Raw genomic sequence first — 629 nt, 5'->3', positions numbered from 1 at the left:
TTTAAAGCTTTTGAAAAATTTCAATAATAATAAATATATTTTATCCTTTAATTTTTTAAGTTCAACTATTCATGTGATTTTTTATTTTTTTAAATAAACTCTTTTTATCGTGTCGAAAAAAAAATTATGGAGATACTGCGCTCACATTTTTTTTAAAGTAAACCCTTAAATTATCAGCATTTACTTTAACGATAAATTTATGATTTAATTATTCCATCGGTTTTTATAATTTTACCAAATTTTTAGTTAAGTCTTTATTTTTTGACGTATTAATTAAATCTATATTTTTTTAAATGTTGGAAATGGAGATCATTTTTAATATATGTAATAAAAATGATATCTTGTTTTCGTAATTAATTTGTTATTTTTTCTTATAGTGACTCTATTGATTATTTACTATATATTTAATTGTCCTTGATGACAATATCAAAAGGAATGGCTAATTATTTTTGAAAATTTTTTCTCGTCTCTTTTTCCTTTTAAAATAATAAATTTTCATTATTATCATAGCTTTTGAGGGTGGGAAAAAAAAAAAAACAAATCGGTCTTTATCAAATATTTAGTAAAACACTTTAATCTCGATTGTCAAATGAATCCATATAAGAGTGTGTTTAAAACACATTTTTTAA

The sequence above is a fragment of the Arachis ipaensis genome, chromosome B06 (assembly GCF_000816755.2).
Source record: "Arachis ipaensis cultivar K30076 chromosome B06, Araip1.1, whole genome shotgun sequence".
In the NCBI taxonomy this organism is placed as follows: domain Eukaryota; kingdom Viridiplantae; phylum Streptophyta; class Magnoliopsida; order Fabales; family Fabaceae; genus Arachis; species Arachis ipaensis.
Note: the sequence above shows the minus strand (reverse complement) of the source record.